General features: G+C 47.3%; 1 protein-coding gene across 1 annotated transcript in view; it reads left to right on the forward strand.

Annotated features, from left to right (window-relative positions):
* Nucleotides 1-25,390, forward strand: part of Caln1 (calneuron 1) — a 467,294-nt gene that overhangs the window by 9,184 nt on the left and 432,720 nt on the right. The gene's annotated exons all lie outside the window — the stretch shown is intronic.

Below are 25,390 nucleotides of genomic sequence, written 5' to 3' on the forward strand. Positions count from 1 at the left end.
TCTGATACACACACACACACACACACACACACACACACACACACACACACACAGAGAGAGAGAGAGAGAGACAGACAGAGACAGAGATCTAGAAGGTTTTAAATGAGGAAGTGAAGATAGAGAAATTGTGGGGTTGGGACCAGCTGTTAGGCTTTCCAGAATAATGGGATACTTACACACTAAGACTCTCCTCTGAGAAGCCCACCCCCAGCTCTCAGGCGCACCCTGCTTTCTGCCCAAGCACCTCTCTTTCTATTAACCTCATGCCTGAGATCTATATTGAAAATGTCTTTCAGGGGCCCGTGGAGGTGGCTCAGTGGAAGATGTATTTTCTGTGCGAACAGGAAGACCCCAGTTCAAATAGCTAGAAACAATGTAAAAGTAGGGTATGGCATCCACATCTGTGATGGCAGCGTTCCTTGGCGAGATGGAGGCCAGGCAGAGACAGGCGATTCCCTGGAAGCTTGTGGGGCAGCCAGCTGGAGTCAGGCTGTACAGTGGTCAAGAAGAGACTCCATCTCAAACAAGGTGGACGATAGGGACGGACATCTGAGGTTGTCCTCTGACCTCAACACATCCACTGTTGAGTGTCTCTCTCTCTCTCTCTCTCTCTCTCTCTCTCTCTCTCTCTCTCTCTCTCTCTCAATAAATAAGTAAATAAATAAATAAATAAATAAATAAATAAACTAACCTGTGAAATAAACTCTTCGCTTAAAACATAAGCATCCTTTGACAAATTCCAACTCTGCCTTTTGCTGAGCTAACCCTGAAATTCTTTTCTCTGGTAAAGCCAAGGATTTGACCTTACCTGAGTGAAGTGTTCCTAAAAGATAAGAAAAAGTATCTCAGGCTGCTGGTGGCCATTCTGGGCTATCTCTTTCCCCACCACTGCTGACAGTTCATGCCAACATCACCTGTGGGTCATGACCCCCTTTGGGGTTGCATATCAGATATCCTGCATATCAAATATTTACATTACAATTCATAACAGTAGCAAAGCTACAGTTATGGAGTAGCAACAAAAGTAATTGTATGGTTGGGGGGGTCACCATAACATGAGGAACTGTATTAAAGGGTCACAGCATTAGGAAGGTTGAGAACCACTGCCCTAGAGAAAAGCCTTGGATATTCCATTGACAGCGGAACCCAAAGTCAATTCCCCGAAGCTTTGAAACTGTTTAGATGGATGACTTCAGTCCCTAGGAAGAGGATTAAAGATTGATGCTGAAGGCAGGGCATTCCTTTCACTTTAAAAAAACATTTAGCTGGCCGGTGGTGGCGCTCGCCTTTAATCCCAGCACTCGAGAGGTAGAGGCAGGTGGATCTCTGTGAGTTCGAGGCCAGCCTGGTCTACAAAGCGAGTTCCAGGAAAGGTGCAAAACTACACAGAGAAACCCTGTCTCGAAAAACCAAAACAAAAAAACAAACAAACAAACAAAGAAACAAAAAACCATTTAATGTTACTTTCATTTATGTGTCTATGTGCGTGTCTGTGTCTGTGTATGTGTATGCACACATGTATACAGTTGCCCACAGTGGCCAGAAGAGGGTGTCAGATCTCCTGGAGCTGGAGTTATAGGCAATTGTAAACGGCCTGGTGCAGGCACTGTTGGGAGAAATCTTCTGAAAGAGCAGTATGTGTTCTTAACTAATGAGCTGTCTCTCCAGGGCCTATTTATTTATTTTTTAAATCTGCGCCCCTGTGCACATTTCCTTGGGGCTTAGCTCACGTCTGAAAGGTGGGGGTGGCCAGCTGTCAGTTAGGGGAAAATGAACCACTCTACCTTGTGGTCAGTGTCCAAGAGATCCAGGGAACGCAGTGATCCCTGAGCCTGATACCGGGAGAGCTGGGCTGTTCTCAGACACAGCAGCCCCTCTGTGGCTTGCGGTCCCTCCTCTGCCAGCCCTCCCGTGGGGGACAGAGCAACACAGAAGATGGCCACTGAGACCCATGCATCTCCAAGCTTGCATCTCCTCCCAGTGACTCAACACTGCACCCCTTGTTTCTCCTAAGGAGAAAAGGGGGAGTCCTCTGCTGCACTGGGAGTGCAACCTGAAGTCCCTCTGCAGCTCTTTCCAGTGTCTTGGGGCTCAGAGCATACGTCAAGTGAGCTCTGTGTCCCTGGCAGGTTATTATGCGCTGAATTAGTGTGGTGAAATCAAAACGAGAATAAAGCTGTACTGTACTCTTAAATTGTTAAAATTTATTATAAAATGTGCATAGTTATTAACTGATTTTTTTTTTTTTCACCCACATGCTTTGGCTGGCTCCCGGAGCCAAGGAAGATGAAAAGTGACGCTTGTCAAAGCGAGGCCGGGAGACTTGGCCCTCGGAAACTCTCCAGAGAGCTCCAAATGGGACAACACATTCTCACATTCACAAGGAGCCCAGCCAGCTCCCTGGAGCCATTTCTACTCCCCAGGGCTTGAACCCTGTACATTTTGATCCCCTGAGAAAGAAACCAGCCTGGCTACAGCACTGAGGCCCAGGATAGATGAGGTCTTCCATTCCCCCCACCAAAGCTTATATACTCCAGGATGTGGTCACCCACCCGCTCGAATCTATCCTGGTACCCATTCTTGGAGCTTAGGATTGGCTCCACAGATCGGCTTCAGCCACACTCTCTTCTACCATCTTCCCAGATGCTCCTGTCTTTGCCTTTTCAGAACCAGAAAGCACCAGGTTTTCCTCACCTCAGCCAGGGCTGGCTCCCTACGGGTCCATTGTTGGGAAGATGGTCTGAGTCTCCTAGCATTTTCCTGGCTGCTCTGCTCTAAGGGTAGCTGGGCGCTGGGTTTCCTGCTGTAGAGTAAGAAGATCCATAGGAGAGCAGGGTGGAGGGGACCCTGTCTTTTCCGATTAAAAGCGTTAGTTGCGGTCATTTATGTGTGTGAGGAGGGGTGAGTGTGAGTGCACACACGCTGTGGCACACACAGGGAGGTCAGAGGACAATTTGTGTGAGCCTGTTGTGCGAGCCTGTTTTCTGCTGCCACTGTGTGGATCTGAGAGACAGAACTTCGGTTGCCAGGCTTGGTGGCGATGTCTTGGCCTGATGAGCCATGCCACCAACCCCCGCCCCCCCAACCCCCCACCGTCTTCTAATTTTCTTTTGAGAGGGGGCTTTCATCAGGGACACATAGCCCAGCACTGGTGCCAGGGTCACGCCTCCAGAGTTCCTTTAGATGGAAGCAAAGTTATTGAGTTTGATAAGCAGAGCTAGCTAGGGCTTGGTACATTCTTCAAATTTAAGTGTTGGCAGAAAGAGAAGGAGAGAGGGAGGGGGACAGGGGACAGACATTTAGGAGAGAGAGAGAGAGAGAGAGAGAGAGAGAGAGAGAGAGAGAGAGAGAGAGAGAGAGAGAGGATTCAAGACATGGGTCAGTTCTCTCAAGAGGAAGAGTCATGCTTTGTTGTATTTACAAGGGCTGTATAGGATTCTATGGTTTTCTTTTCTTCTTTAAGTTTTTTTAAAATAAACTTTATTATTTAAAAAAAAAAAACCTTGCAAGTAAACATCACACACCCAAGTTAACTAGAGCCAAAGTCATTACATCTCAATACACATCTATACAGTTAGCATAGCCGTTCTGAAGCTGCGGGGCTTCATATTGGATTTTATACTTTCACGATCGAATCTATTTTTGTGCACTTATCCACTACCCAAACAAACAAAAATCCACGACAGAAGCGGAACTGGAAAACCAGTTAGCTTCCTATCATCTTTTATAACTCATGTCTATGACCTGCCCTCAGTTCTTCGTCCTCCTCTAATCCTCAGCCTTTCTTGTTCCCTTTCTACATGTTAGACTGTACCCCCACGCACACTTGTTTGCACATACGCACAAGTTGTGAGCTAGGTTCTGCATGTGAGGGAGAACATGCATTTCTTTCTTTCTGAGGTTATGGGATCTCCCTTAATATTCTAAGTCCATCTATTTTCCTGCATATTTTGTGATTTCATTTTTCTCTAGCTCTGAATAATACTCCTATATGGTCATCATCCACTCATCTGTTGATGGACAATTAGTTTGATTATAATTCTTTACTGTAGTGAATAAAGCACAATAAATATGGTGATTCACATATCTCTTCTTTACAGTATGTAGTGTGTGTGTGTGTGTGTGTGTGTGTGTGTGTGTGTGTGTGTGTGTGTGACCATGCACACACGTGCACACGTGCATCATACTCACACAGAGGTCAGAAGACAACTTTTAGGAGTCCACTCTTGCCTTCCATTTTGTGTGTCCTGGGGATTGAACTCAAGTCATCAGACTTGGTGACAGTCTCTCTCTACCCGATGAGCTCCTGATTCTGTGGTTTGTCTAAGTTACATTGCTATAAGTTCCAGTGATGCTTAAAGATGAATCAAAGTTTAAAATTTAAATTTACATTTTGTGAGCTAGTTTCCTTATTTCTTTTATCTCAAGTCATTTGTTGTTGTAAATAAAGTTGTCAAGCCGGGTGGTGGTGGCGCAAGCCTTTAATCCCAGCACTCGGGAGGCAGAGCCAGGTGGATCTCTGTGAGTTTGAGGCTAGCCTGGTCTACAGAGTGAGAACTAGGACAGGCACCAAAACCCTGTCTCATAAAAAACAAAACAAGCCGGGCGGTGGTGGCGCACGCCTTTAATCCCAGCACTCGGGAGGCAGAGGCAGGAGGATCTCTGTGAGTTCGAGGCCAGCCTGGGCTACCAAGTGAGCTCCAGGAAAGGCACAAAGCTACGCAGAGAAACCCTGTCTCGAAAAACCAAAAAAACAAAACAAAACAAAACAAAACAAAACAAAAGTTATTTGGTGGTTTTCCAAGATGCACTCTTAGCTTTGGGGATGAGCAGAATGCTAATACAGGTAAACTTGGGGCCAAAAGCACTCTGGCCATAAGCAAGTACAGTTCACAGGTGTCTCTGTGTGGGTGGGTGCCGCACGGGTGCCGGGCCTGAAAGAGGAGGGTGCTGTGTCCCCGGAGCTGGAGTTACAGGGAGTTGTAAGCTGACTGACAGACAGAGGTGCTGGGATTCACACTTGGACCCTCTGCAGGACCAACAGTCACTCTGAACTGCTGAGCATCTCCCCAGCCCTTGCTTGCTGTTTTGGACATCCTATTTGAGATGTTCTATATTGAGATGGGAAAACACACGCTATCTCTGCGGGCAGTTTTGACTTGATTGGTTGTGTTGGAGTTTCTTGACTCATAGCAAGAAAGACAAGATCCCAGGCTGACGGGCTGCTTTCTCTTCTAAATCTCCTGCGTTTTTTAAAGTCTTTCTGTCTTGCCCCAGACTTACTATTGCAGGTTATGCTGCAATGTGTTACGTGTCCCAGGTCAGGTTCAAAGTTGTGATCCTCCTGCCTCAGACTCCAGAGTGTGGGGATGACTGCTACACTCAGTTCACTGTGCATTTTGTTTTTGTTGTGTTTGCTTTGAGACAGGGTATCGTGTAGTTCAGGCTGGCCTCAGACTTCCTGTATAACCACAATTGACCTTGAACTCTGGATCCTTTTGCCTCCTCCTCTCAAGTACTCAGATTGCAGATATGCTCTACCATGCCCAGTTTATATCGTTGGGAATTGAACCCAGGGCTAAGTGAGTACTTTACCAAGTGTCCATGTTAAATTAGGCTCTAGGGTGTTTTCTGGACCCTGGCTCCTCCCTCCTCATGCATGCTTTTGAGTCAGCAACAGCCAGGGTCAGTGTTGATTTACTGGCCCCAAGTCCTTATCACCCACTGAGACCATCAACTCTCCAGCACCCCCCCACCCCCCCACCCCCGTGTTTTGAGACATGTTCTCTCACTGGCCTAGCACTCAGCTGCCAAGCTGGCTGGCCAGTGAGCCCCAGGAGTCCAGCAGACTCCACCTCTCCAGTGCTGAGATTTTTCAGTTTCTGCTGCCATGCCTTGTAATTGGAGGGGAGTTTCTGTCCCACCAGCAACTCCCAAATACCCAGCAGCCACTTCCCAAATTATCACACAGAGGCTTGTATTAATTGTAAATGTTTGGCCCATGGCTCAGGCTTATTATTAACTAGCTCTTATATTTAAATCAACCTATTCCTACTCATCTATTTATTGCCACATGGTCCATGGCTTACAGGTCCTCCAGCATCCTGCTTCTTGGGCAGCTCTCAGCATCTATCCCAACCCCTCCCCTCTTCCTCTGAGTTCTAGTTTGATTCTTCCACCTAACCTTATCCTGTGTTGTCATGGGCCCAAACAGCTTTATTATCAACCAATGAGAGAAGTACATATTCACAGTGTACAGAGGGACCATCCCATAGCAATGCCTGGCTTTTTATACATTGGTTCTGGGAGTTGAATTCAGGTCTTCGTGATTTCGAGGCAAGCATTTTACCAATGGAGCCTTTTCTCCAGCCTAACTCTAACTTTATAGTGCCCTCTGGGATGGTCTCTCCGCTAGCCTATTTGGTTTATTCATTTGTTTATTTACAGTGCTAGATATAAAACTTAGAACCTTGCCCGTGCTAGGCAAGGGGTTTACTACCGAGCCACACCCCGGCCTTTGGCTTGTTCACATCTCGACTTCAGAGTGCATTTTGTATCCCAAGAAGAGCCGGAGAGTGGAGCCATTGGCTGAGTACTTGCTTACCTGGACATATTATGCTCCTCTTGTTTGCACAGTGGGGTCAACAGTGGGATCACAGTCTGCCATCTGTGAGGGAAGACAGAAACACGTCTGTTTAATGCTGTTGTTTGTTTGTGTGAGACAGCATCTCCATTAGTTACTTTTATTAGTTGTGGTGTCAAAACTCTTGACAGAAGTAACTTAAGGGAGGAAAGGTTTACTCTGGCTCTCAGTTCAAGGGATGTAGTCCATGGGGGAAGACATGGTGTCAAACGTCTGAGGATGTATGCCAAATTGCATCTGAAGTCAGGAGGCAGAGAGAGAGATGGATGCTGGTACTTAACTTGCTTTCTCCTTTGTATTCAGTCCAGGACCCCGGCCACAGAGCCATCTACATTTAAGGTGGATCTTCCAACCTCAATTAATCCAATCTAGAAAGTCCTTTACAGTCACGTCCTGATGTGTCTCCTGGGTGAGTCCAGATCCTGTCAAAGTGACAGCCAATACCGACCATCGCAGTCTTGATGTGTACGTAGCCCAGGTTGAACTGGATTCTCTGACCCTAGCCTCCCAGGTCCTAGAATTACAGGTATATCACTGCACCTCGCTCTGAAAGCCTGTGTTTCTGCAACTTCCGGGCGACACAATTCCTCTCTCCCTCTTAGCCCCCAAGTTAGAGGAAAACGCAATTGTACCAATGGGAGCTTAAGACATCGAAAGCTCCAGTGACCTTGGGCAACATACTGAGGTTTTCCCTTCGCTGCCCTTGAACCAGAGGAGCGCCCACAGGTACGGCAGGAAGAGTAACAAACGCTTGGTCCAGACACAGTGATGGCTTCCTTTCTTTCTTGTGCCCCTTGGGAGTGCTGTGCTGTGAACCCAGAGGCTAACAAGATTACATGAATGCTTAACAAAGTGGAATTTTGTTAGCTTCATCGGCACCATCTCTCCGGCTAGGCAGATTTCCTAGTTCTAAATGAGAGTGGAATTGCTGCCGTCATAGGCGGCGATTGCTAAAGAGGACCCCGGAAGGGCTAACTCAATACAGCTGCAGCGCACTGAGAGACATCGGGATTTGGGCTCCTCTTAGGTGTCTTCGCCTTGTTCCAGAATGGAGGTGGCTTGCAGAGATGCATACTGAATTGGGAGGCACAATTAAACGATTATGTAAATGCGTGGACAAAGACAATAAGCAAAGAGAAAACAAAGACCACGGAAGCCAGGAATGGTGTTGGTTGGAAGTAGATAGACTCTGGGATAACCCGGACCTTTCTCTTTCTGCCAGCACAGAGAATGAGGGAGCTCCTGCTGCAGATTCACCGTTTAGGAAGTAAAATCCCAGGCTCAGGATCACTGCAGAACACTGCCGTCTTCTCCGAGAGAGTAAGAGAGTTTAATCTGAGGCAAACATGTGCGACTGTGGCTTAGGCATGGGGAGTCGAATTGCCCTGAATAACATATTCCTCTGTGGAATGGTTGCATGGGTTTCTATCATCACAGGACAAAAGAAAGTTATAAATCAAGACATTTTCTAAAGATATTTGTGAGAGCATCAATCAGTTAGGCAGGAGGCAACAAAACTGGGAAATCTCTGCTAAAACCTCAGATGTAATCTGTTGATCTTTAAAAATTTTGTTTATGATGATGATGATGATGCCTCTGTGTGTGTGTGTGTGTGTGTGTGTGTGTGTGTGTGTGTGTGTGTTCATGTGTGTCTATGAGTCATGGCACACATGCGGAGGTCAGAGGATAACTTTGTGGAATTGATTCTCTTCTTCCAACCTTTACATGGACAGTGGCGATCAGACACTGGTCACCAGGCTTTCGTGACCATGGCCTCTACTGGTTGAGCCGCCTAACTGGCACATCTGATGGTATTCTTAGCTTATGGGTTGGTTGAAGCTGAGGGTCCGCTAAGAGAATGCTTTCCAAAGACTTAGCTGGTGGTTGAACAAATATTCAAGGGGGCTGAAGATAGCCCGAAATAATTAGACTCTGGACCTCCAACATTCCAACTTTGCACAATCACAAAGTCCTAATTAGCCATTCAGCCTTGTAGGATCTTTAGCATAAGTGTGACTTTTTTTTTTTCCTCCCCTGGGAACTTGAGGTTCCAAGAGTCATAGTTGTTTCTGATTCTGGAGACAGAGAAAAATGCCCTGCGTGACTTCTCCATGTGGAGGGCAGAACACAACAGCTGTGTCCCAAGTTTCCCTCTGGGTCACCGGGCAGGGAGTCTGGCAGGGCTGCCTCTGTGGCATTTGTCAAGGCAGAGAGATGTGTCGGCCAGCTCTTCATGGTTGTGACAAAATAACTGAGGTGGACACCTTAAAAGGGGGCGACTTACTTCGGCTCATGGCTTCAGAGCACTCCATCTATGGTCAGTTAGACTCCTTCTTCTTCTTCTTTTTTTTTCTTTTGGTTTTTCAAGACGGGGTTTCTCTGTGTAGCTTTGTGCCTTTCCTGGAACTCACTTGGTAGCCCAGGCTGGCCTCGAACTCCCAGAGATCCGCCTGGCTCTGCCTCCCGAGTGCTGGGATTAAAGGCGTGCGCCACCACCGCCCGGTTAGACTCCTTCTTTCGAGCCCACCTCAAATGTTCTGATAGGGGGGGTTTGGTGGAGTCCAGCTGCCTTCCTTGTGGTGCCTTCGGGTAGGATTGAGGGAGAAGAAAGAAAGGGGCAGAGAGAGAGAGAGAGAGAGAGAGAGAGAGAGAGAGAGAGAGAGAGAGAGGAGAAAGTGAGCACATGAGAATTACAGTATCCTCTTCAAAAGCACCCCTCCCCCTCATAACCTAACTTCCTCCTGCCAGGAGCCACCTCCTAAGGTTTCCACCACCAACCAATCATGTCATAGGTAGGGACCAGGTTTTGCAGGGGGTGGGGATGATGTTTAAGCTTCACATCACAGCAAGGGATGATTGGGGAGAGTTTGATCCCTAAATATTCTCTGTAGATTTGAGTTATCCTTTTGCATGTACAGAGGTGTTTATGCCTACAGAAGTATGTGCAGGTGTGTGTGCATGCATGCACGTATATGCACGTGCATGAGGAGGCCAGAGGACAGTCTCACATGTCATTCCTCAGGTGTTGTATACCTATCCCTTGAGATACAGGGTCTCTCTCTCTCTCTCTCACTTGCTTGGAGCATGTCTAGTAGGCTGGGATGTCTGGTCAACTGCCCCAAAGGATCTGCCTGTCTCTGCTTCCCAAGTTCTGGAATTGCAAGTGTACACTGTAACTAGAGTTTTTCTGGTCCTGCCTGGCCCACGGTCAGGAAAAATCTCTCTTACCTGCCAGTCCCGCAGCCACTCAGACCCAATCAAGCAAACACACAGAGACTTATATTACTTATGCTAACTGTTCTTATATCTTAAATCAACCCATTTCTATTAATCTATAAGTTGCCACATGGCTCGTGGCTTACCGGTATCTTAACATGTTGCTTCTCATCATGGTGGCTGGCAGTGTCTGTCTGCTTCAGCCTTCCACTTCCCAGAATTCTCCTCTCTCTTTGTCCCGCCTATACTTCCTGCCTGACTACTGGCCAATCAGTGTTTTATTTATCAATCAATCATAGGAACACATTCACAGCATAGAGAACATTCCACAGCAGTACACTATCATACCTGGCTCTGTGTGTGTGTGTGTGTGTGTGTGTGTGTGTGTGTGTGTGTAGTATTTGCACATGCATGTTTGCAGTTTTGTATGCCTCTGGTCACATATGCTGAGGCCAGAGGAGGGTACTTGGTGTCTGTTCTACACCTCCGTCTCATTCCCTTGAGACAGAGTCTCTCCCTGAACTTAGAGCGAGGTTGATGACCAGTAAGTCCCAGGGATCCTCCTGTCTTTATGCTCCATGTTACTGGGGTTATAGACATGTGCATGGCCACCTTTGGCTTTTTAAGTGGGTGCTGTGGATTTGAACTTGGGTCTTCATGCTTGTACAAGTGCCTTTCCCCACTCAGTCATCTTGAACACTTTGCTGATGGAGTTAATTCCTCAGCACTAGGTTGGAATTAATCTTAATGAGAACTCAGATTTCCTGTGCCAGGCTGCCTGTCCAGGGTGACCCAGAGGAATGGCCTCAGAGGTTGCTGTAATATTTTGATGCATGTATGTGTGCTCATGCATGTATATGAACACATATATGTGTGCTGGGGTATGGTGAAGAATTGGGGTACACTGATCAGGCAGGTATTTTAAGCCCTACATTTTTACTGTGTCATTTTTTTTTCTCATTGAGGGTCATAATCAGCTATTGCTTGAGGGGCTGGAGAGAGATCTCAGTGGTTAAGAATGCTTGCTACTCTTGCAGAGGACCTGAGTTCAGTTCCCAGCACCCATGTCAGGCAGCTCACATCTTCTTGCAACTCCAGCTCCAGGAATCTAGCGCCATCTTCTGGACTCTGTGGGCACTGCACACACATGTGCACATACCGCTCCCCCCCCAGACACATAATTTAAAATAAAACAAATCTTGCTGGATGTGGTGGTGCATGCATTTAATCCCTGCACCCAGGAAGCAGAGGTAGGCAGATCTCTGTGAGTTCTAGGCCTGCATAATCTACATTGAGGCCAGCCAGGGTAACATAGTGAGATAATAATAATAATAATAACCTATCAAATTTTAAAAATTAAAAATCTAAAATAAGCTTTCAATCAAGGTATGACTTGAAGAAAGGGATCCCTGTTTCTGCTAATAGATTTCGAGTTATTGTCCATATAGAGGGACTTAGCTCCATAGGTAGCCGTTCTCCCAGCAGTGTGAGCATCAAACAATGGATTCTGAGGTAATTCTTCCTGACAGAATTTGGAGGGCAGTTGCCCAGGATTGCTGATTGGATACGGCCCATATGCTTTAACAGTTGGTAGAGAAGGAGGTGGTAATCGAGCTGGGTTATGCAAACTGAAGAGGTGACCGGAACACCTTCTGGAACAGGAGGCTGTTTGGGGTGCAGCCAGCACCAGGTTCCCTCCGGAGTGCTAGCATCCCAGATGATTTGCAGGCGCCTGACTGCGTCCATCTTGATTGGTTGTGGCCTATGCTCTGCAGGTTGTTGACTGTAGCAGGCCGAGAAATTCCTCTCGAACATCTGGGTCCCTTGGGTTAGCGATGTAGCTCAATTTGTAGGACACTTGCCTAATGTGAACAAAGCCCCGGGTTTGGTTCCCAGAACCACATAAACCAGGTGTGGTGGGGGCATGCCTGTATGTAATCCCAAGTACTCAGGAGGTTGAGGGTGATGGATCAGGAAATCAAGGCATTCCTTGGCTACATAGGAAGTTCAGGGCCAACCTGGGCTATGTGAGACACTGCCTCAAGAAAGAAACAAAACAAGAGAGAATTAGAATCTGATTAAGTTTTAAACATTTATTTAATTATCTGTTTGTGTGCTTGTGTGTGTGTGTGTGTGTGTGTGTGTGTGTGTGTGTGTGTGATGACATGTGTGTAGGTCAGATGACAGCTTGGGAGAGTCTGTTCTCTCTTTTCACCACGTGGGTCCCAGGGATCAAACTCAGACCAGTGCCAAGTGCCTGCTGAGTTAGCTCACCAGTCTATATCTTCTTGCTGTCTGTGTCTGTCTGTCTTTCCTTCCTTCCTTCCTTCCTTCCTTCCTTCCTTCCTTCCTTCCTTCCTTCCTTCCTTCCCTCCTTCCTTCCTTCTGCACACAGCAATTTTGTTTGATCCCTGGACTTTGTGGACTGGTGCTATGTTGTGCAGACTCTGGGTTCTGTAGGGCGTGTCTGAGCAGTATTGATTCACGTGTTGGGTTTCCTTGAGTGGCCAGTTTACCTGGCCATGTGGTCCATTCCCTTGGGCCCTCGATAGGCTGTCTAGAGCTTGTCCAGTTTGTAGACTTCATCGGCAAAGGTGGCTCCTCTAACAAATGTGTGTCCATTTTCTGCAGCTCTCTCTCTTTTTGTTACCAGAGTCGTGAGAGACAGAGCCGGGACTCCATCAGCCGTAAAGAGTTGAGCTCCCCACTGGACCTCAGTAGGCCAATTAGACAAACAAGTCATGGTGAAAAGCAGAAAAGGCGAGATTTATTCAATGTGGACACACTGGGAAGAGGAACAAAGAGGTCCAGGGACACTCCCTCCCACCCCCCACCCCCCAAGTCCATCTTTGGGGTCCTGACATGAGATTTCAGTTTAAAGAACAAGACAATGGTTAAGAGTGCTCTTGTAGAGGACCTGAGTTTGGTTCCCAGTACCACCACATCAGGCAGTTCACAGTCATCTGTAACTCCAGCTCCAGAGGATACAATGCCCTCTTCCGGCCTCTTCTGGTACCTCCATCCACATGTGCACATAACCAAATACAAAAACACATTAAATTGAGAGAGAGAGAGAGAGAGACAGACAGACAGACAGACAGACAGACATGTGCATAGCTAAACAGTCCTGCTCAAACTGTGGTCTCATCACTGTCTCAGCTCCAGTTTCTCCTGCAAGGTGATCTGACAAGTGAGAGAACTCTGTGACATCTCCTTCCGGGAGACGAGTTACCCCTTCCGGCTGGAGAATGAAACTCTTGGAGAAATTGAAAATTGGGGGTGGCGGGTGGGGCTATTGCCTTAATACTCTGATAGCCAAGAGGAGGGATATGTGTCTCTAGGATATTTTTATTCCTGGGGCTGGGGAGGTGGCTAGGTGGATAAAGTACTTGCATGGAGACTAGAGTTCAGATCCTGAGACTCTACATATGTGGCAGGCACGTGTGCTGGCCCACCCATCACTCCAGCACTTGGAAGGCAGGGGTAGGGGGCTCCCTGGAATAAGCTGGCTAGCTAGACTAGTAGAATTTGGCAGCTCTGGGCTTGCTCTAGGTCTGGGGTCATTCAGATATTCACCATTCTGACAATAAATAAATTTTATTAAATAAATGTTTAATAGTGGCCAGGACCATAGATACTGGCCAGGTCCATACCCGAGACTTGTGCTCAGAGCATGGCTCTGAATTAATTATATTAGTCAGGGGATATATAAAGGCAAAACTCACCAGGCTATGTGCTTCCTGCTTTTGTACAATCAGAGGCCAGCACAATCCTGACGTACTTCCTGCCTAGGAGTAATCAAGCACACATCCTGTGATCTTTGGGGCAACCAAGCTTGTTTACAGAAGTGGAACCACATGATTTGTTATCAACAGCCCCCAGTATTCCAGGAACTTATCTGTCCTTGGTCAAGCGGGACCTACAGGTCAGAGGCATTTTGGTTTTATAGATCTCTTAAGCACAGTGATTTAAACTTACAGCGTAACGTTATCCATCACAGGTTCAAGTGAGAGACCCTGCTTCAGTGAATAAGATGGAGGGCTAGGACGATGGCTCAGTGGGTAAAAGCGCTTGCTGCCAAGCCTGATGTCCCGAGTTCGATCCCCAGGACCCACATGGTGGAAGGAGAGAACCACTCCATCAAGTTGTCCTCTGACCTTCACACATGAACCAAATACGTGCACGTGCATGCTTTCCCTTTCACACACAATAAATAAATGTTTAAAGAATAGAATAAGCATGTAAATAAGCAAATCGAGAACGTGAAGAGCAGTTGTGGAAGACAGTGAGTGTTAACTGTGGGCCTCAGCATGCACGTGTATACACACCTGTGTCTACATACATGTGCATATACACATACACTGTGGGGTGGGGGTGGAGTGGGGACTGTCATCAATTCCTGCCAAGATGGTGACAGTTCCTAGCATGTCTCCTCACTTTCTAGTTTCTGGTGTTGTTTTCAACTGTGAATTCTTTTAAAAGTAGATTTATTTTATTTTAGTGTGTGTGTGTGTGTGTGTGTGTGTGTGTGTGTGTGTGTGTGTGTGTGTGTCTGTGTCTGTGTCTGTGTCTGTGTCTGTGTGCATGCAGGTGCATGCATACACAGGCCTAAGGAGGCCAGAAAAGGATTTGGGGCCCCTTGGATCTGGAGTTATAGGTGGCTGTAAACCCTGCATTTTTTTCTGTGAACCAAACAGGTCCTTTGCAAAAGCAGCGAGTGCTTTTGACTACTGAGGCACCTGCAGCCCCAACTCTGAATTCCGATTGTCCAAAGCCAGAATTCTCACTGCCCTCAGGCAAAAGCCATAGACCAGGAAGCCCCTGAACAGTTACCACTCTCTTTTGCACACATCACCTCCCTCCATTTCCTCCCCATTCTGGCCACACCTCCTTGGCTTTGGGAACATTGTCTTTTATATACTGTGCAGAATTTATGGCTGCCCTTTGCAGGAGAGTTGGTCAAATAGGAGCTACTATGATATTTTAAGGCTTAGCAAGTGGTAATGAGATGAATGGATATGGTCATTTTAGATGGTGATAAATGCTTTGACGGGAGGGCAGCGTATGTGGACGTTGTATGCAGAAAGTTACCCTGGAACTCAGGGACTGGACATTGCCTCTAAAAGGAGGTGGCATTGAAGACTGAGAGGTGAGAGAGGCCAGGTATGTGCAGAACTGAAGCCTTTGAGACAAGAGATAGATGTGCTGGAAGGCTAGAGAGGCTGCCTATGCCCTTAACTGAGGTCTGGCAGACCACAGAGGGCCTGTGTGCCTTGAGCTGAGGCCTGGGAGATGGGAGAACCTAAGTATGTACTGAGTGGAGGCCTGGGAGGTAACAAAGTGTGCACCAGACCGAGTCCTGGGAGTTGAGAGAGGCTGGGTGTGTGCTTAGCTGAGACCTGGGAGATGGGAGAGTCTGGTTTTGGCTGTATGTGATCTGAAAGACAGGTGATGTGCATGGCTTGGACACAAATACCCCAGTAGATGCATACAATCCATGGACGCTGAGGTATTCACGAGCTGGTTGAAGCTATTCCGGGGCCACACAGTGTGAACAGTGGATGGTGTCAGAAGCTGCTGGGGTGGCAGGCAGGGAATGACAAATCATGAGAGGGTTTTACTAAGGTACTGCTTCTGTTCTGTCTTATGCTTTAGTAAAAGGAAGGCTCTGCAGACAGCAAGATGAAAGCAGAAAGCTGAGTGGTTCCCTAGGAGGCAGGACAGACCCCAGGTAGTGAGGAGCCTGCACAGTGTGCTGCAGTGTGAGCCGTGGACACCAGGGGGCAGTGCAGAGCACCACTGAGCACCATCGTAGAGCCAAAGGCCAAGGTGAACTTGATCTAAGTAGCTGCTTGGAGACTGCTCACTGGGGTAACAAGCAATTCCCTAAAGTCACTGGAGTCCTGCAGGGCCCTCTCTGCACGTGCGTGTATTCTACATGCTTGTGTACATGTTTGTGAAGGTGTGCAGGCATGTATTTACGTGAGCGCGTACAGGCCAGAAACTGACATCGGGGATTTTCTTCAATCCATTTACCTTAAATGATTGTTTCCTTTATTACATTTTATTTATTTTCTTGTGCACCGAGAAGCATGCGTGTGCCACAGTGTGAATGTGGAGTTCAGGGGACAACTTGCAAGGAGTTGGGTCTCTCCTTCCATCATGGGGGTCCCGGGAAACAAACTCAGGTTGTGAGGCTTGGAGGCAAGTGCCTTGATCTGGTGAACCGTCCCACCACTGTCCCGCCTTATTTTGTAGGCAGGGTCTCTCGCTGGCTTGATCTATCGAAGGTCTTGGGCAGGCAACTGCAGCTCCTGTGAACTCCTGTGTGGGGCGGTCCTGGGATGTTCAGAGAACATTGTTTCCACCGGATCCTCCAGGACTTCTAGCTCTTAGAATCTTTTCGCCTGCTCTTGCACGATGCTCCCTGGGCAGACTGACAGGATGGCTCAGTGGGTAAAGGTGCTTGCTACCCAGGCTGGCGAGCTGAGTCCAGTCCCCAGGACCACATGGTGGAAGGGAAGAACCAGTTGTCACCAATTGTCCTCTGACGGCCACATGCATGTGGGGGCATGTGCCCCACCCACCCCAGGCACACAGATAAATAAGTATCATTTAAAAATTGGGGAAAAAAAACACCTTCATAGTGACAACTTGGGGACCTAAAAGCTTGAACTACTGCGAGTCCCATCCAGGAGGGCTGACTTGAAGATGTAGTCCCCACAGAAGGATCTTGCAGACTTGAGGGCGATTGTTGCACAAGCGGAGAGCCAGGATGGGGAAGACGCTCGCTCAGGGTGACTGTATGGCTAACAACCCTGGGAGTACCATGTGAGTGTAGAGGCTACACCGTTCTCCAGAGCCCCAGAGGGCGCCAGTCACCCCCACCTCCCAAAGCCCCTTCTCAAAGACCGGGAGCAGGGAAGCAGTAACAGGAGACCTGGGGGTCACTATGAATGTGCCTGTGGGTTCCAGGGCTTGACCCATAGATGACCCTGACCCCTGATGCATAGATGAGCCCCACCCCAAGCATGGCTAATAAACAAGGAGCATGAGTGGCTTCTCCGTTCTCAAAGTCCCTGCCAAGTTGACACCAAGAATAATCGGCATTTAGAGACTAATTACACATCTGGATGAATCTGTTTCAGTCTACTGGATTGGACATAATCATATTAGAATATAATGAATACATTCAAACGCACAATGCCTGATTAAGTAGTCGCTCAGGCGCCGGAGAGGGTGAAAGAGCCTGGCTGGTAACCAAGGGAGCCGCTGTGTGAGTGTTGGGATGGCGGCTGCAGGGCTTAAAATGGATTTCCTGGTCACTTCTGTTTTAGAGTCTCATTTGTTCTTGATGCCCCGACTCAGGCCGGCTCACACAAGCTCGGGGTGCTCTCTCCAGCTTCATTTTCCTGTTGTTTGGGATGTGGGGAGGTGGGCTAATGGTGACGCCGGCCTGTGATCCCAGCTCTGGGGATGCTGAAGCAGGAAGATTGAGCACCAGCCTGAGCTACATAGAGTGTTCCAGGGCAGGATGAGTGAGCCACTGTCAGGGAAGGAGGGAGGGAATAGTGACAGGGGAGAGGAGAAGGGAAGGAAACGGTGTGTGTGGGGGAAACAAAGGAAACAAAAATGTCTATTATCCCTGTTTAGTTAAGCCCCAGCTGAGACTTCTCCAGTATACTCAAATTGTCCCCTAGTTTCCTGGGGCGGGGTGGGGTGGGGTGGGTGGGGGAAGAAGACTTTGAGTCCTGGGAAACTCCAGGAAGCTCGCCCTCCTTCTGACAGCTAAACTGGTTGGTACCCAAAGTATGTTTTGGCTAAGGGCACCTTATTCCTGCTGACATGCCCTGGGTCCAGGCATTGGCCTCTGTTCTCTGTGACATTCTGGTGCTGGGTAACCCTAACACAGGAGCTGGCTGTGTACCGGTAGGACAGGGGCTGACTGGACATGTCACCACTTTGGGAGGAGGGGCTGAGGTCATCGTCAATGGTCAACTTCAGTAGAAGCAACCCTGCTATGTAGACAGAAATGGAACTTATATTTAGTTAGTAATGTATTCACTTATTTAAACAATCTAATTAGCATCTATCTGTCTGTCTGTCTATCTGGCAATCATCTAATAGCTATTTATATTTATCTGTTGATCATCTACCATTCATTTATCCACATCTATCCATAATCACCTGTCATCTGTCAACTAATTATCTGTCCATCTGTCTGTCTGCCTGTCTATCTATCTATCTATCTATCTATCTACTTATCATGTGATATATCATTTGAAATAAAATGGCCCCCAAAAGGGAGTGGCACTATTAGGAGGTGTGGCTTTGTTGGAGTGGGTGTGGCCTTGTTGGAGGAAGTGTGTCACTGTGGGGGCTGGCTTTGAGGTCTCATCTATGCTCAAGTCACCCTCAGTGTCTCAGTTGACTTCCTGTTGCCTGCTGATCAAGTTGTAAGCCTCTAATTGCTTGTCATGTCTTCCTGTACACTGCCATCTCCCACCATGAGAATAATAGATGAAACCTCTGAACAGTAGGCCACCCCATTAAATGTTTTCTTTATAAGAGTTGCTGTGAAGGGAACACTCATCCACTGTTGGTGGGAATGTAAGCTTGTACAACCACTGTGGAAATCAGTATGGCGGTTTCTCAGAAAATTAGGAATCGAACTACCTCAAGATCTAGCCATCCCACTCTTGGGCATATACCCAAGGAATGCTGATTCATACCATAAAGATACATGCTCAGCTATGTTCATAGCAGCACTATTTGTAATAGCCAGACCTGGAAACAACCTAGATGCCCATCAACAGAAGAATGGATGATAAAAATGTGGTACATATACACAATGGAGTACTACTCAGCAGAGAAAAAACAATGAAAGCATGACATTTGTGGGCAAATGGATGGAACTAGAAAAAATCATCCTGAGTGAGGTAACCCAAACCCAGAAAGACAGTTATGGTATGTACTCACTTATAAGTGGATTCTAGATATAAAATAAAGAACAATCAGACCACAAAAAAAGAAGAGTTGCTGTGGTCATGGTGTCTCTTCACAGTAATAAAAATCCTAACTAAGACATATCATCTATCTATCTATCTGTCTGCCTGCCTGCCTCTATCTATCTATCTATCTATCTATCTATCTATCTATCTATCTATCTATCTATCTATCTGTCTGTCTGTCTGTCTGTCTGTCTGTCTGTCTGTCTGTCTGTCTGTCTGTCTGTCTATCTATCTATCTATCTATCTATCTATCTATCTATCTAACTATCTAATCTATCATCTATTCATCTATCTATTAGTTGTTTGAGACAGAGTCTCATGTAATCCAGGCTCTTCTCAAACTCATTATAGCTGAGGATGACCTAGAATTCCTAATCCTCCTGCCTCCACCTCTTGAGAGCTGCGATCCCAGGTATGTGCCACTATGCCTGGATTTGCTCTTGTTTTCTCCTGGAGACTCTTAAAGCGTTAAGGTCTTTATTGGCAGGATTTAATGAAGCCAGCTGTCTGTTGTTTTGACAAGTCTGGGAGTCTGGGTTTTCAGTTTCTCTTTGGATATCACATTGCCAGGCTAGCTTCCTTCCCAGCCATACTCAGTAGACAACTATGAGTTGTGGCTTCCTGTTTGAGACAGTTTCCTGTTACCCCATACTTTGACTTGTGGTGTCTTTATATTATCTCACTGTCCTTGGAGGCACTGGGTCAACATACCCTGGTTTTTTATTTATTAATTTTTTTCCATTTATTTTATATACCAACCACAGTTTCCCCTTCCTTCTCTCCTCCTGTTCCCTCCCCTAACTCCGATCTTACCCCCCCCCCATTCACTTCTCTGTCTCTTTTCAGAAAGGGGTAGGCCTCCCATGGGTGTCAACAAAGCATGCACGTAAAGACTGACAGAAGGAGCTTATTCTTGAGGTGCAGGCTAGAGTTCAGAACCCATGTAAACATCTGGAGTTCAGATGCCCAGGACCCATGTCAACATTGGGTGCTGTGGTGTGAGTCTGTAATCCTGGTGAGTGCTGGGGAGGTGGAGACAGGTTAGTCCCTGGGACTTGTTGGTCAGCCAACTTCTTACTTAAGTGGTGAGTTCTAGTTTTAGTAAAATACCTGCCTCAAAATATAATGGAAGGCCAGCAAGATGGCTCGGTGGATAAAGGTGACGGCTGGCAAGTCTAATGTCCTGAGCTGAATCCCTGGGACACATGTTTATGTACACACACACACATACACACACACACAGGTGTGTGTGTGTGTGTGTGTGTGTGTGTGTGTGTATGTGTGTGTATGTGTGTGTGTGTATGCGTGTGTGTGTATGTGTGTGTGTGTGTGCACGCATACAATTTTTATAATTTAAAAGAAAAATTAAGGCCAAAAGTGATTGAGAAAGACACCCAATATTCACCACCAGCCTCCAGAAACATGTGCACACATGTGCATACACACATGCAGTCACACACACATACACATACCCACAAGTGATAGGGCTGATGAAGTTCCCGAGGGGCAGACCCAATATAAATGTCATTTGGGGGTGTGTGGTTTGGAACAACACCCACTCATCTTGCGAGGCTGGCCAATGTATCCGGGGATGTTTTAGGTGCTCCAGGAAGTGGGTGGATAAGTTCTTGGAGCAAGGAACTAAAAAGAATGATAATGGGCAGTCCGCCATTATCACGGAACTCAAACTTGAGGATTTGGGCACAAACATCTGCTCCTCTTCCAGGAGATGATATGGGAAGTTGACAGATGGACTTCCAGGATAAATCCTGGAGTGAATTATCCTCAGAAATCTCATCAGGAAATGAGGTCACTGGTAATTTGGGGGCACCAAACCATTTTCATTAGGAATCAACTGTAGGTCCCCCCACAGCACATGAGGCCCCTCGGGGCTCAGGAGAAGCAGCTAGTTAGATGGGGGCAGGGGGCTGAAGGTCTATCTTCTGGTCTTTCCAGAGGCCCATGCTGGTTGTTTCCCTTGGTCCTCATGGGTGGTCAGTCCTGGACTGTGAGGGGTGTCTTGGCCTTTAGCATTCTTTCTGTCCCTCTTTCTCTGTATTCCTCTGTCTGTCTCTGTTTCCATTTCTCTCTGTTGTGGTTTGAATGAGGAATGCACTACACAGGCCCATATGTTTGAACACTTGGTCCCTAGCTGGCGCCACTATCTGGGGAGCTAACAGAACCCGTGGGAGGCAGAGCCTTCTGAAGGAAGTTACCTCACTGGGGGCAGAATTGGGGGTTTGATAACCTGACTCCATTTCCTTTTCTCTCTCTGCTTCCTGAGTATGGTTTCAATGCAGCCAATTAGCTTTCTGCCTGTCTTAGCTAGGGTTTCTATTGCTGTAAAGAGACGCCATGACCATGCCAATGCTTATAAGGGAAAACATTTAGTTGTGGTGGCTAACATTTTCAGAGGTTCAGTCCATTATCATCATGGTACAATACAGTGGCGTGCAGGCAGACATGGTGCTGGAGAAGTAGCCGAGAGTCCCACATCTTGACCAACAGGCAATAGGAAGTGGTCTGACTCACTGAGTGCGGCTTGAGCATATATGAGACCTCAAAGCCCACCTCCACAGTGACACACGTCCTCCAACAAGGCCACACCTACTCCAACAAAACCACACCTCCTAATATGGTCACTCCCTATGAGCTTAAGGGGGGGGCAATGACATTCAAAGTACCATCATTGCTCCTGTCACCATGCCTTCCCCACCATGATGGACTGTGTCCCTCTGGAATCCTGAACCAAAATAAACCCTTTCTCCTCTAAGTTATTTTGTCAGGGAAACACACAGCGGGAGCATATATAGGCATGTAAATATGGCGGTCAGAGAAAAACCCTGGGTGGCGTTCCTCAGGTTCTGTCCACCCTGTGTATTTTTGTTTGTTTTGCTTTGTTGTTTTTTTTGAGACAGGGTCTCTCTGTTATGTAGCTCTGACTGTCCTGGAGCTCACTCTGTAGACCAGGCTGGCCTTGAACTCACAGAGATCTACCTGCCTCTGCCTCCGGAGTGGTGGGATTAAAGGTGTGCACCAACATGCTTGACCTGCCTTGTGTGTGTTTTTTAATTGAAATTTATTTATTTTCTGTGTGTGAATACATCTTGTGCACATGCATGTGTGTGTGTATGTGTGTGAGAGAGAGACAGAGACAGAGAGACAGAGAGAGTTCAAGCATGCATGCCAACCATGGGAGGTCAAAAGACAACCCTTGGGAATTGTCCTCTCTTCCACCTCGTGAGACTCAGGGTTTGAACTCAGGTTGTCAGGCCCATACACACACATCTCTACTCTCTGAACCATCTTGCTGGCCTGCCCTTGTTCTTTGGAATGGGCTTTCTCACTCAACCTGAACCTCACCGAATAGGCCAGTGAACTCCTGGGATCCTCTCATTTCTGTTACCCCAGTTCTGGGGTTACCAATGTACATCACCATGACCATATTAAGCTTTTTTTTTAGTTGTATATACGTGCTTGTTTGTTGGTACACTGTATGCACACAGTGTGTGCCTACCGAGGTCAGAAGAGGGTGGTGATCCCCTTGATCTGGAGATACAGGTGGTTGCTATCTATCATGTGGATGTTGGGAATTGAGCTCAGGTCCTCTGGATGAGCAGCCTGTGTTCTTAACTGCTAAGCCATCTCTCCAGCCCATGTCCAGCTTTTTAAATTTGGGTCCTGGGGATCGAACCTGGGTCTTCACGCTTGTAGGGCAAACGCTGTACTTACTGACTGAGCCATTTCCCCAGCGCTGTTCTTGGAGCAGGCAGCAAGAGGGGAAGGCGTGGCTTCTGGCTGGAGGATTTTGTTCTGTCTTGGGCCTCCTGGCTTGGAGCTTCTTGGGCACCTAAGGCCCCCTGAGCTGCAGGAGCAGTTGTTCTATATGGGGAACTGTCTCTTCGGAGGCTGTGTTCCTGAGGAACATGGGCAAGCTCCAAGTCATTAAGTGGATTGAGATCACAAGCCCGATGCCCATGAGCTTGGACAGCCTGGCAAAGAGCTCCAAACCGTTCTATGTCCAGGTCCGCAGCTCCATTACCATTAACAGCACTTTCCCGGTGGCCGCTCTGCCGCGGGGAGCCTGACAGGGAAGGATTTCGCCTGAGGGAGCCAACTGGAAATCTTCGGAACTCTGTCTTCCCCACCACTCACAGCTCTCAGGGTGCTAGCTCTCCCTTGGCAACGAAAACCATATTTGAAAATAAAATGTCACTTTTCAAAAATGTCTACTGTCAGCACATGGAGAATTTGTTTTTCCTGTTGAACTTCACGAGATGACGAGAGGCGACCGAGAGAGTCTAGATGCATGCCTCTTGCGTGGGGAGTGGGTGTCAGCGCATGTGAATCAGTGAGTCACGGGGGCATGTGAGAGAGTGGTGTGGCACTGTGCAGGTGGGGACAGCGTGTGCCGTGGCGTCAGCTGTGGGGGTGCCGCGTGGGGGTATAAGAGTACCTGGTATGTGAAAGTCAGAGGAGGAGGTTGAATTCAGGTCTGAGGGGACATGGATATAGCTAGGGGTTCATCGCCAAGGACTAGTGCTGTTGTACGAGTGTGTGAGTGTGAACCAAAAGCACCATTTGCTGAGCATGTGTCCAGAGATGGAGGGTGTTGAACGTGTACAGACACATGTGGGTATCTGAAATCCATCGCTTTTGTGTGTGTGTGTTTGAAGATCCATGCTGGTGTGTATTGTGACTGTGTGTCTGAGACTTGGTGTTGTCGTGTGTGTGCCTGTGGTGGGACATCATTCCTAGGAAGACATGTACCAAGGTCTATTCACTCCAGATAGGGGACTGATAACAGACCAAAGTCACCAGACTACCAAAGGCCAACATGGTGAACCAGTGAACATATTGCTTACATGAGTATGGGTAACTCAGGGACAGTTGTGTCAGTGAAAGGCCACCCAGCATGGGCGGCAACTCGTGGAAGCTCACTGCACGATTTGTAGGCAGCTCAACAGGTTAGACGGTCTCCTGTTCTCAGCAGTTCTAACTGCTTAAGTAATTTGAGGAGGGAGAGGGAGGCGTTTCCTTTCTGTTTTTGTGATGGAACACTCTGACCAAAACTTCAGGGAGCAAAGGGTTAATTTGACTTGTAATCCAGATCATAGTTCATTATCGAATGAAACCAGGGCAATAACTTAAACAGGAACCAGAAGCAGAAACTAGGGAGGAATGCCGTTTGCTGGTTGCCCCAGCTTAGTTAACTTTGATAGCCCAGGACCACCAGCCCAGAAAATGGTGCTGCCCACAGTGGGCTTGGCCCTTCTTCAATTGATTATCAATATGACCTTCTACAATCATGCCCACAGGCCAACCTTGCCTGGGAAATCTCTCAACTGAAATTTCCTTCTGGGGTGACCCTAGACTGTGTGAGGTTGAAAGTTAAAGATAATGAATCTGCTAAGTTTCAGAGACTTCCTGAGATGTTTGGGTTGTTTAACTTCCTGGGTCTTAAGGAGTTTCCCTCCAGGATGGACTGTTCCAGCCCAGAGGAAATTGTTATATAGCACTGTGTTATGGCTGGGCTGTGAAGTTTCTCTCCAAAAGCTCACATGTTGAAGGCTTGGTTCTTTGTGCAGTAGTGTTCAGAGGTGAGATTTTTTTTTTTTTGGAAATGATCAATTTCTGAAGACTTTGATTTTTATAAATGTATTAGCCCAATGGTAGAGTCATAATCTGATGACATTATTGGGAAGGAGTGAGCCTTTAAGGGTGTGGCGGTTAGCTGAAGAAGTGCATCACTAGGGGTTGGTTTTTGAAGGACATACCATATCCCTGGCCACTTCCAGCTTCTCTCTCTTCCTGGCCACCATGGGGTGAATGGCTTTGCTCCATCACTACCTGCCACGATGTTCTACTTTACAACAGGGGCCGGAAGCAAAAAACCAAGCATCACAGACTGATACCACTGAAGCCGTGAGCCAAAATAAACTATTCCCATTTAAGTGGGTTTCCCCAAGCATTTATCAATGGTGAAACACACGACAAACACAACGTCTAAAGACCAATGCTGGTGTGTGTGTGTGTGTGTGTGTGTGTAAGACCACACACATCTTGTTTAGTAATCTGAACTTGAGAAGTTTCTTCTCTGAAAGAGCTCCCTATGGTCCCATTCTTTGGGACATTCCAGCCCAACCACTTAGTTATACCTCCAGCTCTCTTTTTATCTAAAAATTGTTATTTATTATTATATATGTGCATGATGTACATGTATGCATGCATGATTTGTGTGTGTGGGTGCCTGCATGCCATGGAGTACATGCAAAGGTCAAAGGACAACTTCATGGAGTCTGTTCTTTCTAAGGCTTGAACTCAAGGTGCAGAGTCAGCACCTTTATCTGCTGGGTCATCTTACTCCTACCTTTTTTTTTAAAAAATGTATTTCTTTGAAACAGGGTCTCACTCTGTAGCTCAAGCTGGCCTTGAACTTAACAGCTTACAATCTCCCGGGTAGCTGGGATTTCGGACGTGCTCCACCTAGCCTGGCAACATTTTCTCCTTGGCTGAGGAA

The sequence above is a fragment of the Peromyscus maniculatus genome, chromosome 23, assembly GCF_049852395.1.
Source record: "Peromyscus maniculatus bairdii isolate BWxNUB_F1_BW_parent chromosome 23, HU_Pman_BW_mat_3.1, whole genome shotgun sequence".
In the NCBI taxonomy this organism is placed as follows: domain Eukaryota; kingdom Metazoa; phylum Chordata; class Mammalia; order Rodentia; family Cricetidae; genus Peromyscus; species Peromyscus maniculatus.